Source organism: Apis florea, unplaced genomic scaffold (assembly GCF_048593485.1).
Source record: "Apis florea isolate Af1SG1 unplaced genomic scaffold, ASM4859348v1 contig_2350_pilon, whole genome shotgun sequence".
NCBI classification, from domain to species: Eukaryota; Metazoa; Arthropoda; class Insecta; order Hymenoptera; family Apidae; genus Apis; species Apis florea.
In genome coordinates this window covers 8,937,404-8,951,130 of record NW_028256565.1, presented here as the reverse complement: position 1 = coordinate 8,951,130, position 13,727 = coordinate 8,937,404, and the positions used below count along the sequence as shown (strand labels likewise).

General features: G+C 37.3%; 1 protein-coding gene across 8 annotated transcripts in view; it reads right to left on the bottom strand.

Annotated features, from left to right (window-relative positions):
* The window catches only part of LOC100870354 (neural cell adhesion molecule 2), a 428,395-nt gene that overhangs the window by 389,724 nt on the left and 24,944 nt on the right, over positions 1–13,727 (bottom strand). For 6 of the 8 annotated variants that reach the window (XM_086904550.1, XM_086904548.1, XM_086904549.1 and 3 more), the window contains 3 exons: positions 6,667–6,864; positions 6,291–6,388; positions 5,831–5,913 (listed from right to left, as the gene is read on the bottom strand). The exons of 1 other annotated variant lie outside the window; for it this stretch is intronic. The gene's annotated coding sequence lies outside the window, so the exon portion shown is untranslated. The remainder of the gene's footprint in view (positions 1–5,830; positions 5,914–6,290; positions 6,389–6,666; positions 6,865–13,727) is intronic. One more of the 8 variants, XM_086904553.1, reaches the window with a different exon arrangement.

The window sequence follows — 13,727 nt, the reverse complement described above, 5'->3', positions numbered from 1 at the left end:
ACACCACGTGTTTTCGACTCCGACGCGTGTGTACAAACACGTCTCGTGGATGTGGGGAACAAGCGGGTGGATGGACGAGTGCATATTCGCTTGTGTACGAGGGGTGAAAAAGAGAGGAGGAGGGCGGGGGATAACAAGACCTGGGAAGAGAGAAAAATGAAGAGAGGGGGAGGAGAAAGAAGAAAAAGGAAGGGAGAGAAACTTTTTCAGTAGCCAGTTCTATTTCATCGGGGTCCCTTTCGGCCTCACTCTTACGAGTTCAGACCATTTTTATTGGCACCAGGCCATGAATTTAAAATTACGCCAATGGGGTACATTTAGCTCTTTGCCAGGCTTCGCTAATTTACTTCACGACGAATTCCTACCACCGGCCAAATATCCTTACGCATTGTTAGTTGAGTGCTCTCGCTCTGTGTCGTCGTTGTTGTAAATATTTTTGCAATATTTATTGATGGAAATGATTTAGGGAACGACGAAGAGGGGATAACGAAAGAAGCGAAGAACGAAACAGATGTTTTTTTAGAATTTATGAAAATTTATGGAGTGCAGGAAAAATAAAATATTAAAGTTTGATAGATGATAGAATATTTGTAATTTAACAATTTTAATAAGTGATAATATCTGTAGGATAGAATGCATTTATTGGGAATCCTCAATGGAGAAATTGAATAATGAGGATGATACACGAGTCGTCGGAAGCAAATATCGAGTAGTTAGATTCGATAGCGATATAGCAGGAGAAGACGACTCCCAAGAGTCATCGATGACGATGTTTAAACATCATCAGCAATGAGCCGAACGAATTAAAATTACGATCTACGAAAATGTTCACATTCAGGTATATTTTCAAGCAAACTTCAAAAATATTCTATTATAAATTTTAAAATTTAATCCTTGGCAAAACTCGTTATAAACGATGTCGAGCAGAACACAAAAAGTCCAGAGGATCTCTCTCTCTCTCTTCTCTCTTTCTTTGCGTTCGTGTGCGAAAAGAACAATTAACAATTAAAAAGTTAAATTATCCGCAAAGAATGGGGGAAATTTGAATTTAAAAGATTCCAAATGATTCTTTAAATCACGTCACGTACGAATAAAAAAGAAGAAAAAATACAATCAACATCCGTGTTATGCTTGAATGGAATAAGAACGATTCGTCGAAATAACGTCGCAAGTGAATTCCGTCGCGTGTTTTCTCCGAAATTAATCTCGAATTAATTCCAAGATCAAGAGCGACCACCGTGTGCCCGTTTCACCGAACGAACGGGTGAGAAGAGGAGGAGGAGGAGGAGGGTGGTGGAAAATCAAAGGAAAGACAGGAAAGGAACGGTGGAATTTCGACGTTTCATTCAATAAACAGGGGAATGTGGGGAAGAGGGAGGATGGATCGGCAAGCGTTCCTCATGCGGCGATTGCAATCAGAGCTATGAGAAGCGTATTTCACGAAACTTCGTTTCTCGCGCGGCGAGCAATTGGACCAAAAAATCCGTCGAATTGCGGTGTGCCTTAAATTTCATCGAAAAAGAAGGTAGAGATTGGCGCGTGTATCCCAGAGCAGCGTCTGAAATGCGGAGAGAGTGCCGCCCCGAGAAAATTCGTCGATGGCGGAGGATAAAGGGTCGATGGCGAGGAAGGTCGAGAGGGAGAGGGGGGGTACAGGGCGCGACGTAGGAAAATAAAAGAAGAGGAGAGAGAGAGGGAGGGAGGAAGAGAGAGAGAGAGAGAGAGATCCAGAGTTCGGTCCAGTGTTTTCCAGCACTCTTCGAAAATTGCATGGCAGAGCCAGCATAAGTATTTTATATCAAATAGTTCAATGTTTGCCGAGCAACCGGAGCCAATTCGCCCGATGGCTATTCGACGCCAAGTTCAAAAATTTACGATAAAATTATTCGCGAATATTTGAATAGCAAGAGAAGTATCGGGGGCGGGTATCGTCCGCTCTAATAATGCGCCCATAGAGCCGCCGCCACCACCCCGGCTCGGACAGAATACGGCGGTGATTGATTGATAGAATTCTTTAGAATCTCTCTATCCGCCCTCTTCAATTTTCCATCCATTTGTTCCCCCTTCCTCGCCTCGTTGTTACATCAGAAACAATCAACCGTGTTTCCATTCGGATGGCTTTAACGCGGAATTTCGCAATATTTTCTTCTTTAAGATCGTCGTTGATCGGTCATCCCCCATTTGATTTCAATGATCGCTTTCCAACGAATACGTTTAAAATCGGGCACCGTTAAAGATTCCCTTCTTTTATAAGAATACAACAACATTGTAATAATATCGCGATACAAAAGTTTCCAATTCGAAACGAAGAATCTCATCAGAATCATTAGTAGCAATAATAGTGGTAATAGTAGTAGAGGTGAGCACTAGCTAACGGCGTATAAAAGGGGGCGTTTATGAAATTTTGATAATGCAACATGGGACATAACGACGCGTTTAGAGGCTCGCGAGCGAGGTAAAAACAGAGGAAAGGGTAGAAGAGGTGAATCTCGAGGCGTTCCCTCCGTGGGGGAGGGAGCGGGTCCGGTAGTTTCATTTCCTTCGCTCACGTTCCACTCTCCGTTATTAGCCTAAGCGTCTGAAGTGGCGAGAGAGAAAGGTAGGAGAGCGTTTCGTGCAGTTGACCCTTCCTGGAGAAAGTGTCAAAGGAAGGAACGTTTTCCCAAATTACGGCTCCGCGGATAAACGTCGCTCGGATAATCTTGTCCAACACCCGCTCGAATTGTGACTTGCTGACGAAAATGGGCAAAGTTATCTCCTTTGGAAATTGAACGAAACAAATTGAACGAAACAAATTGAAAGCGCGAGGCACGATGAATTGCTCGTTAAATTGTCTCAAAGGTGTTCAACGACAATGTATTGGACGGGAGTGATTTCATAGTAATTTCTAATTACGAAGCTTAAATCGGCTCAGATTGGCCCCTACATTCGAATCGAGATCGTTTGATACACGAGGGAAATGTTTACCGTCTTAATACTCTTTTTAGAAAAAAAAAAAAAAAGGAATGAGACAAAAATGTATCGAACAACTCGCGTTGAAACTTTCGATAAAATTCCAAAACTTGTTGTCATCCAATAATTACGAAATTACTTAAAGAAATGAGGATAGAGATTGCTCGATCATCCACTATCAAAGAGTAATGGTTGAAGTTCCGGCCAACACTTCGATAGAAATACCTCCATTAGCATCCCCTTCCACATTTTTCCTTTTCCCATCAACAAAATAATTTTCACAATAATTCGCAAACGGGAACTTTTCTGAATTACTCTTCTCCCTCTCTCGTTTCGCTACGACGATCGTTATTATCGTTAGAGGCGCGCGTTGGACGTTCAAAAAAGTCGAAAAATAGTCCTCGTATTTATCAGGAAACGAGGGAAACTTTCTATTCCCCGAGATTCTTTTGTCGCGCGATACGCGGTATTTCTCTCTCTCTCTCTCTCTCTCGAAATTTCGCGCGCGTTTCAAGGGATAGAAACTTTTTTCACAACGCCGTAATATTTCCCTACTCGCTTGTAACTTTATTCAATATAACGGAGACTAATACCACATGCCGCTACGTTCCTTATTTATTTCTACGTTCCTCCTCTCGCATTATACATCTCGCGCACTTCTTCATTACGATGCACCGTATAAAAGCATCATTACGTGATTTCTCACAATGATAAATTGTTTGCCCCCGTTGAAATATTCCATCCAGTCATCCCTCCCCTCCTCCTCCTCCTCCACCCCTCCCCTCTCTTTCTCTTTTTTCTTCGAGAAGGCAAATAATATCGAAGAAAATAAAAATTCGTTACGTACTCCGAGGAATATACAGGCTATTGTGCTGGAACAATGGCGGGGATGGGAAACAAAAGGATAAAAAGATGGAAAGAGAAGGTGAAAAGATGGAGGGGGAGGGTGGAAAGGTGGAATATAATAATCCGCGAGGATGGATAATGTGCAACGTTGTAACAATTTACCTCTCTCGAAGAGGAGGTATGGAATTATTTCGACGGTATTTCGAGGGCTAAAGAGAATTGGTCACAATGGTCGGACGGGCCCATTGTAACCACCTGCACGGTCGTATCGTAAATACGAATCCAGCTTCCGAAGGAAGTAGCTTCCATAATAATGGATGAAGGTGAGAATTATATTATTTTCGAAAAATTATCGCGAAACGAGGATGGATAAGGCCAGCTCATGAAAAATCGTCAACTTTTATCGCGAGTTCAAAGCTAGACAGGGTGAAATTCATACGACAACTCGAGGTGAACAACTAAATAAAATTGCTCGAATCATCTGATCAAGGTTTAAACGCTGAATAAATCAGAAAGAGATTTCACAGCTGTTTTTGTTCAATTTTCCATTAATCGATTTTTCGATAACGTCCTACCACTTGATCCTCGATTTCACATTTCTCTAATTTCTCTTTCTTTTTTTTTTTTTTTTCAAGTTTAAATATCCTGAAGCTCTAGCTTAAATATCCCGTAACAAAGAGCCCGTCATTTACTTCGATCTGTTCGAATCCCAGAGTCGTTTCAAAGCAAACACGATTCACCGGAAACGAAGAATCATCCTAACAGAGGGGTAGATACAACCCCCAACTCCCGCAGATACGCAGGTTCGCGCGAAGAATCTTTGTACGAGATGTTTTTGCCCTGGTTGAATAACATTCCGCCCTTTTTCACGCCACTGTGCAGTCGATACGTTTTTTCCCATCGAACCACGTGCCTCCACATAACGTGTCAATGGTACGAAACGAACGTCTCATCCTATATTAGCCTAGTTTCGGCCCGTTTCTTTTTTTCCCCCCCTTCCCTCCCTCCCCCTTCTTTCTTTTTCCAACCAGCCAGTTTCAGCCGGTTTCCATGGAAGTGGTTGGAATTTCAACGTGACCGTGGATGGTAAGGATGATATATCGATGATACACGTGAAGGCCGTGTTTGTGTTTTCTATTAGGCTAATCAGGACCGTGACTGGGAATACAGGAGAGTAAATGTGTGCCAACTCGGCTAAGGAAGACATGTGTATCCGACTTGTGTACGTGTATGGAGTGCCTTTATGCGAGTACGTAGGATACATAAAGGGATGGAATCGAGGGTGAAGTGTATATAGCCGGAGTAATACAAACGGAAACGAGCCTGGTATGGAACTAACAACTGGACCGTGCTATACCGTGAGCTATATAAATTGAAGGTTTAAGGAATAACACGGGGGAGATGGTCGGCTGTCGTCGCGAAAAAATTCGTATGAATTCATAACGTTTAGGATATTTGATCCTTTGGAAAGATTTTAACAACGGATGAAAACACGAGATATGTGTGTGTAACGTATGGGTATATCATTGGATTGTCGCTTGCGCAACGAAATGAAAATAAAGCTAAGTGTTATTTGTTGTTTGTTCTCTCTGAACTGAATTAGTGGAATTGCTTCTACTAATGGATATGTATGTATATTTATGACTTAAATTCATCGATTAGATACTTATTTATCAATCAATACGATTAAATATAATTCCTACCTATGTGAAAATTATATTTTCATATTCCTATCTGGCAGAAATCTAAAAGTATCATTACATACTTATCATCTACATGCTTGCCACATTTATATACTTCTACATACTTATAGAAAGATTTTAAGATTATATATATATATATAATGTATGTATAATACTATAAGATTTGTAGAAAATTTATCTAAACCAGTTTCGAATAAAAGTTTATTTAAAAGTTTATAAAGAAAACAGAAATTTCTTTCCATTAATCTTATAACGCTCTTAATAATAGTAAGAGTTAATAATAAGTAAGAATTAATGATAAAACAAAAGTATTTAGTAGATAAACTTACCATTTCTTTTCATTTCAGATGGAATCCAAATCTTTGTCGTATTTATTTAAGATGATTTCTGGCGAGTATATCTGAAGTAATATCTGAAACAAATTTATTTATTAGATTAGCAACATAAAAAGAAGGGACAATTGATAGATAAAAAGAAAATAAATTAAAGGTAAAAAGTATATAATAAAAATTTTATCAAATTACTTGCAATTTCAAATATTTTAAACATATAAGATTTATGTATTTTAAAAAACTTAACAAACTTATCAATATATCAAAAAAACATATATTACAGCAATATTTTTTATGATAAATGCAATATGTAATAAGAAATGTTGAAAAAAAATACATTTAATAGCTAAGAAAGCTAATAAGTAACTATTGTATTCACTTTAATAAATGAATAAAAAAATAATGGAAAATTGTTCTAAATACATTCATTTATTGTAAAAAAAGAATAAAATATTACCTGATATGTCATAATATGGCTATAAATTGTCGTGAGATACGAGTGCTTCCTTCACAAGTCACAATAAGAACACAATTCACAATTCACAGGACGATAATCTGCACAAATAAAATTAAAAATAATGAAAAAAATGTACAAAATTATAAATAAATTAAAAGAAGCAATAAGCAATAATTGAAATTCTAATTGAAAGCTGTATAAACTACCGATAACCTCAATAGCAACGTATGCGATCGAAAGAAAAAGTACAAAAAATACTTTAAAAACTAATTAATTTTGATGTAACAATGTTTAATAAATTATTGAATAAGCAAAGCTAACAATAATATATAAATTGAACGATGAAATAAGAATAAAATTATTAAAAACTACTTACTGCGCAGTTAAAATTTCGCACTCGAACGATGACACGTCCTGTCACGATAATTTTCGACACTACAATGACGTCTCGCGCCACAGGTTCCCGCGCTTTTACGCCTAGAACGCTTCTAATTGGCTAGCGTGATATAGTTCCTTATTCACTCAAACCGCGCGAAAATTTAAATATTATATAATATTCATTAATTATGGATTCCTATAATATTAGAATTTCAGAAAGTTAGTTTGTTAAAAATATAATAAATATTAATTGTTAATATTAATTTAACATAAAAGTTATAGAAATTATAAAACGAAGCATAATAATAAATAAAATAATCATTTAATTATTCAATAATAAATACTGAATATTTGTAATTTTAATAAGTAAATATCGTTAAAATTTATTTTAATAGACCAAAGAATTTTCAATTTTAAAGAAATTGAAAATATTTTAGAGAGAAAATAAATATAATATTTATAAAATTTAATGAATAAATAAACAAATCATATTGGATGATATATTTTCTTACTTTTGATCGTGTCAATCATATGATTATTATAATTTATACATAAAACGTATAATAATTATTCGTAAATTAAAAAAAAAAACCAAAAAAGAAATGAAAGATACTTTCAACCCTTAAAAATAGAAAATTTAAGAATCTTTCTTAGAATCCTGAATCCGAACCTGCAATATTTTCAAAACAATTTTTCTCGCAAAAATTTTAAAAAAACGATTCGCCTTCGCTGTAGATAGCCCGGCTCGTTGTCAAAAAGGAACAGCGGTTCGTGCCGTAAAACTCCTGGCCGGCCGAGAAAAATGAATGCCGGGAGGGGTGGGCATGACTAAAGTACGATTGTCCATATTTCAGACGTCGGGAAAGAAACGCAAGCACCTTTTCGTGACTGAGATAGGAGGGTGGGTGTGGAAAAAAATCGTATTCCAGAATCGGCCGAGGAAAGTCTACAAGCGTGTCGAACGAGGGAAAAGAAAGGGGATAGGTGGGGAGGGGATTGGGAGAGAACAGTCTAAAGAGACATTCCCTTCGAATACTCGAGACCAAGGGAATTTGTAACTTTATAAGTCGGCCAACTCGGCGTGCTCCACGCGCGAAAGTATTAAGTACGATGATATATATCGGTAATATACTTTCGGTGTGTCTGCCGGGATTTTCGAACCGACGATCGAATCAACGCTGGTCTCAAAGGGAAGCTTGCCGTTCTACTTACTCCAGGCTCGAATCTCCACGGCACGAAGTACGGCAACGAAACTCAATATCGAAAGTAGGGCCTGTGTATAGTTTGCAAACTCGATTATTCAACTGTTTGGACATAATCGCGTCCAGCAAATACGATCTTTTCGACTTTTATCTTAAAAAAGTGTCCACCTTTCTTTTGGAAGACGGAACTTAGAAGAATACTGCTTTCGTAGTAGTATTCTGACAATTATGTATCGTCAATGAGAACTTTGAAGAATTTAAAAAGTAAAATACTCGTAATGTATTAAGATCACATATAATTAAACTTGATAATTAAAATTTCAAATAGAAATTGTTATCCTCACAAGAGAATCAATGTAATATTAATTTCGAGGTTATGTTTTCCAGGCTATAATTACAATAGAAATGGATCGCCATTTATCGTCACAGAGTTTATCCCTTCGAACATTGAATTCGAAATTTCTAATGTCCCTTCGATCGAACATTGGTTAAACTGCCGCCCAAGGAAACGTGGCAAATCTTGGTGCCATGGTGAAAAGTTCTTGGACAAAGAGTGGAAAGTGAAACGGAAGAAAAAGGAAATGAAAAAAATTATATTGCCTGATTAACATTCGCGGAGAAAAATGAAAAATGCCACGACGACGATATAGCGTATTCTAAAAGCAGGCCTGAATGGCACGAAGTGTTACCAGTTAACGTAGTTGCCACTCGTTTCTTCGTGCGTACCGCGAATAACAGCCGGATATTCTGAAGGTATACGCGCGAACTGGCGTAGAGAAAAATGACGATGACGAGTTACAAGCTCACCATACGTCTCTGGAAATACGTTTACCAGTTGGATACAAATTAAATGAGAGGCCGGGATTGACCACTCGGGGGATTTTGTTTTATAAATGAAAGAGAAGTTGCGATTCTGCACCTTTCGCGCAATTTATTCTTTCCTGCTCACGTCGTTTTGTTGCAGGAAATTGAATAACCTTGTTATTCGACTTTTCATCCGGTTTCGAGCGATTGGATCGAAATTGAAAAGTGCTATGGTAATTCGTATTTGCGAATTAGTTTTTTACTCTTTACGAAATAAATCTCGTCGAAATTGGTACGATTTCTCAAAATTATTGCGATTATAAGTGAAACACATAATCTCTCTCTGTGATTATTTATTTTAGAAAGAAAGATACATTGACATCGGTGGAGGATATTATATGATGATTTGATAAAATTCGTTGATACTTTGTTCCTGCCACGAATGTTAATCCGTTAATTAGCAACCACGTACGGCGACAAGTTGAATATCTCTAGATATTTCGTTAAAAATCATTATGCACATATTCGATTATGCCAATCCATATCGAGAGCGGATCAGTAAACTCTCGAACAAACCGGTTACACAATCGTCTTACATAGCTGGCATCGAGTTTTGAACGATCGAGCGGACCTCGTTTTCATACATTCTGAATTCCATTAAATCGATAACGCGCTATTGAGATAATAATACAGAGCGATTCACGAAATGCATATCCATGTTTCAATCAGATTGATCGTATATCGTAGTTTTAGATTTAACGAGTTGGTTAAAAAGAAGAATCGCAGGTGAAAAATTAAAATACTCCTCAACTTATCCTTTCCAATTATTTTTAACACGTAGATTCCCTTCCATGAAAAAGATACAATTTGTGAATCGTCCTGTATGTACATCGACGCAGAGAACAAAGAGATTGGATTCTTAGCGCAATGAAAATCACTGCGAACGACGTCGTAATTTAGCGATCGCTGTCTCACATTATATTCCCTCCTTTCTTATTCGAGGGAGTGATTAAACGAGGTTTACCATTCCACATGGACGAGGAAACAACGCGCGCCACTTGCGACGCGGAGTCCAGAAGCGAAGAACCGGCTTGCTGCGAGTTATAAAATCTCAATTTGCCGGATCTCCCTGCTACAATGGGGACTAATGAGTGTAATATTGGCCGGCCAGGGAGGGAAGAAAAGTAGGTGTTTGCGATTTAAGGCGGATCCGCTTCGAAAGGAATTGCCATTTTTCAACTTTCTTACCCGAGAAAACATCTTCAGACGAGGCGCTCGAGGAAGTATCATCTTCGAATTCGTTTGTATTCTGAAGGAAGGGAGGAAGGATCGAGCTTTTTATTATCGCGCTCCACTATCGCGTTTGTCAATGAGAAAGTTAACGAAGAATCTCGAGGAACGTCGTTTCCGTTTTAACTTTCTAATAAAGAGACGGCCGCCTCTCTCCCTCTCTCTTTCGCGTTTTAATTATTCGAGGAATGGTTGGATGTGTTGAATTATTAGCTCGTACAAACGCAGACGGTTATATTTAAACAAAACACGCGTGTGGTAACGAAGGCTCGTTACCACAGCGAGCCTGGAATTTTGAATAACCTTGTTCCACTCTTTCGTTGTTTCTTGATTTTGTGGCTGGTTTCGAAAGGAACATTTAATATCTTGATTCGAGGGAAACGACATGATACGAGATATTTTTATAATAGAAGATATTATTCGTATTAAGAGATGGATAATTAACACGGTTTCACGGAATTCGTGAAATACGAGATGCTAACGAGATATTCATTCCTTTATTTCTTCACGATTGTGAATGTAAAATCGGAATCTCGTTAAAGGTTTCTTTAAGGTCGGTGAAGGTATCGATGGGAGCTTTCGAAGGGAAGTTTGACAAGTTGTCTCAAAAGGATGGAGGTTTTTCAATTTGCAAAGTGAATCGCGAATGCTCGAATCGATTTCATCTTCGTTCAATGACACTGGAGAATTGTTCAAATATTCTGTGTCATGAGAAAATAGAGTTGGTGTATATGTGTATTCTTCTTGCATAAAAGCCGCGTGGTAATACTCGATAAATTAAAAGAAAGATATTTTGCATTTCGAACAAGCATTGACTAACGACACCTCGATTGATAATATCGCAGATATACTTCAGAATATCAAATTATTATTTTATTTATCTTACACTTATTTGTATCGTTCGAAATTTCTTCACTCTCCAATATCACTTCATAATCCCCTGTATAATCAAATTCTCAACTCGTTCATTTAAGAATTAAACTGCAAACTTTTTTTTCGAGAAAAGAAAAATAGTAATAATTGTTTTTATTCGGCACGTAACAAATCTCTTTGTCAAATTGAACGAACAACAGGCAAAACGATAGTTTTCGCGCAAGACAGCCCATCAACGCGTGATAGAATCGAGTTGCGAGGATTAAGCGAGCAGGACGGGCGCAGCTAACATCGTAGAACATTATAATTCAATCCAAACCGTTAGCCACCGCGATAAATATTCTTGGATGGCGAAAACTCGCGCGTTAAACCACGTAAGTAAATCAGTGTTATTGTGCGACGAAGCGTGGCCCACCATCGCACAACTGTCACTACGATTCGCATTACTGCCGATCGAATTTACCAGATTTTCCCTAGCAAAAAGATTTCGTCGCACGGAAGATAGATATGCATCGATTTGAGAATACAAAATAATCTTGAACGTATAACTGGAATTAAATTAATAATACAATTGATTTCTAGAATCTTAGAGTCAATTTCTTCGTAGAATGATTTAAATCAAGAGAATTTATTTTAACGAGAATTTATCACGTTGCAATAGTTTAACGAAATTGTTTAAGTCAAAGTATAAAAGAGAATTCGTAGACAGAGGTAAATAAATATTCGTTCGATTTACAAATAAAATTTCAATGGACAAAATCATATTTTAACTCGAGCACGCGTTTGATTCACCACCATGGATTAAACGACAATTCCTTTCCTCCCCAAAAAAAAATATTTCGTTATACGATATCATAGAAATTTATCGTGATAAAATATTTTAGAAAGGAAATTTGCAAATTTCAAATTTTAATTCCTTAATTCTATGTCTGATCATCCTTTAAAACTGATTTAGCTAAACGTAATCCTAAATACGATTCCTATATATAGGGCATAATTTAAATCCTCTTTAAATCCTCTTGTAGCTCATCCTTCTAAACCACTCAGCGTTACGATAAATTTTAATCAACCAACATCGCGCCGAAAATAGGATGAAACGGTAAATAATCTCGTTCGAAATTCAACACTCGTTGTTGTTGAACAAATACTGCGAAGCCGTTACAAAAGCTCGAGAATCTCGAATATCTCGCTTTACGACACAGAGATACACGATTCTTTCGTTAACAAAATAAGGAAGCTTTTCATTATCAAAGCAGAAGCTTTAACGGGTCCATTACACACTCCAGATCCACGCGCATTAATTGCTGGCCCCTTTTCACCACGACTCTCCTTTTTTCCTTCGAATCCAAAACGGATCTGACGTCGTTCAATTCGACGACAGCCAAACTTCGAAGACCCCGAACGGGGTTGAATCGAAGAAAGAAAGAGGGAGGAGAAGAGTAGAAGAAAAAATGGAAGGGGACACGTTCAAGTGGAGAAAAAAAAAAAAAACGGACGCATTATTCTGTTTCGGCCATCTTCTCCACATTTTCTCATTTTTAGTGGCGCAGCTGCATCGAAATGTGCGCGGCTGACACGCGAGATTCACCGATCGACGAGAAATTTATTCGTCCAATAAATAACCGTGATTAATTCTGATCACGTAAACCAGCCTCAGCAACACTCTTTTTCTGCGTTCTGATCTCTCCGTTTCGCATTCTTTCTATCTCTCTTTTTCTCTGGTCCAATCCTTATATCGTAATCTAATCACTCTCCTCTATCTTGCACTCGTTTTTATTTACCCGCCACGGTACGATCCTTTTTTTCTTTTTTCTTTTTTTTTTTTTTTTCCTATCGATTTCCGATTCATCGTTTAACCCTTTCTCGAATACTTACTGCTATTAGCGGGGAAATTGTCAGATCCAATTAACGTTTGAAAGATGTGAACTGCTGGCTATCTCGAATGGTGTTACGAGTAAAAATATTTATTCTTGGAAGGATGAGAAATTAAGGAATAAAAGCCTCGAATAAAATTATTCGACACACGAGTGAAATAAAAAAGGATAATAGTTCTAACTTTTGAGTTACAAAGTAGAAAAATTTAATTAGATCAATTAAATACGCAAAATTTGTTGTTTAATAAATCAACCATAAATAAGTATCTACAATTAATCCGCTCATATTTCTAACGATCATTCCCACTTATCTCGTTTGCCTTCCCAGATATCCGGTCCGACTTAAATTCTACTTATATCACTTAAATCCACCTCGAAAAGATTTAAAATTTCCGAATCTCCTCTCTCACTGATTTTATCGATCTAATTTTATCAGACGCATCTGAAAAGCGCGAGATCATTACTTTCGTGATCGCATTATTTATTGTAAATTCAACGTTATTCCCTCCTCCTCCCTTTTTTTAATAAAAAAGACGAAGGCATATCCCGAGATCGATTTTCACCGCCTTGAAGAAATATATTCGATGTTCGTAAACTTCCTGGCCCGTGCTTTACTTGCATCATCAAGCTCTGTCACGTGGACCGACTTAGATTGCAAGACGTTGTTTCGCAAACGTGAATTTATGGGCATTGTTGGGAAACTAGTTTCCCTTCTGGTATTTAAGACTGTCTGTTATATAACAGATATTCGTTCGATTCTTTTTTATTTTCCTTTTTCTTCTCTGCAACGAGGACAACATTGTGATTATCGAGATTTTTGGAATTTTTCATCATAATAATATTAGCTATAAATAATAATCTGTGAAATTTGCAATTTCTTTCCTTTCCAAATTTTTATGCAATTCTGTGGATAGATCGAAATAATATTAAAGTTGAAATATTGAAAAGAATAACAAGAATGACAATTTCAATATTAAAATAAATTTAAACACGTCGTCATAATTAGAAATTTCTAT